Genomic DNA, 1,650 nt, shown 5'->3' on the forward strand with positions numbered 1-1,650 from the left:
CCAGATGACCTGACTGAAAATTGTTGGATTGTATACCTGGATTATTGAGCATGGACTTTGTTGGTTATAAGAAAAATATTTACGTTGTTATTAATAATATCTATACATTTTGAATTCATTAGTTTACAAATATTTCTAGAAAACCTGGTGTGTTACATTAATGTTTTTTGTTTTAAAATTGTGTTTTTGTTTTTGTAGTACAGAAAATGTTCCAGTTCCGTAGATACTGCTGGATTTGGCTAGCAAAATCAATTCTCAGCGCCACTGCAAGTTCAACATCAATTGCTCTGCATTCTGGGAAGGAGCTATGCGAGGCTTTCGAAGAGCTTCTTACGACCCCAACTCCATGATCTATGTGAAGTTCTCAGATGACATGGGGAGGAATAAAGAAGAAGTTGATCTAGGTGGACCACATAGAGAATTTCTGAGGCTGCTGATGGAAACCATTGCTGTTTCAACCATGTTTGAGGGAAAATGAAACAACACGAACTTGGCTCTTAACAGTGCTGCTAATTATTTTTTATAAAATCTCTCAGCATTTTTAGGATGATTTTTACATATATTTTAGCACATTTAATTTGTCATGAAATCTTTTAGTCTTTACCACTTTCCCATTTTATTGAAACCCTTTGTTTTGCAGCTCTAAGAGATGACTGGTATTACCTAGCTGGAAGAGCCATTGCAGTGAGTTTGTGCACGGTGGTCCACCACCAAAATTTTTCTTGCCTCCAACCCAACACTGTGCTGCCTGATCTACAGACCACCCTCATACAACAAAAACTTCATAAGTAAATTTTCTGAGTATCTGACTGGAATACTGCTCAATTACGACAGGGTCTTGATTCTGGGGGACTTTAATGTGCACGTTTGCTGTCTTGACAAGCCTTTGGTGCAGGAGTTTCTAAATATGTTACAATCTTTCAACCTTGTGCAAAATGTTGTGGGTCCAACTCATCAACAGGGCCATACACTTGATTTAGTTCTGTCTCACGGTTTATCTGTGGTTAATCTGGAAGTTGGGGATGCTATTGTTTCAGATCACAAACCCATTTCATTCCAAACCTCTGTTATTCATGAGTCTAAATCCCCCACTCCAGCCAAGAGTTGTCGGATATTTAACTCTTCAACCACCGCTCTTTTTTTCCTCTGCATTCATTACTGATGCTGCTTCAGTCCCTGAAACCTCTGCCTGCATTAGTACGCAGGAGCTGCTCAGTAGGCATGATGCGACCTGCTCTAAGATTTTAGACCTCGTGGCCCTGCTAAAAATCAGGCAACCAAAGCGTGCACCACACCCCTGGTTGAACGCGACCACTCGAGCAGCCAAACGTCTATGCAGGAGAACTGAACGCAAGTGGAAAAAGGACAAATTACAGGTTTCTTTTATTATGTTAAAAACATGTGAAAGATTATCAGAGCATAGTTAAATCTGAAAAGAACAAATACTTCTCCCAAATCATTGCTTCAAACAATCATAATCCCCGTGTTCTTTTTAATACTGTAAATTCCATTTTAAATGTGCCTCGGTCTGCCAGCATGGAGGCCTCTGTTGACATCTGCAACAACTTTACCAGATACTTTGCTGATAAGGTAGAGTTGATTAGGTCATCCATCCCCCAGTCCACAACTGACCCCTCTGTCTTTGTCCCT

The sequence above is a fragment of the Nematolebias whitei genome, chromosome 4, assembly GCF_014905685.2.
Source record: "Nematolebias whitei isolate Nwh7 chromosome 4, NemWhi1, whole genome shotgun sequence".
In the NCBI taxonomy this organism is placed as follows: domain Eukaryota; kingdom Metazoa; phylum Chordata; class Actinopteri; order Cyprinodontiformes; family Rivulidae; genus Nematolebias; species Nematolebias whitei.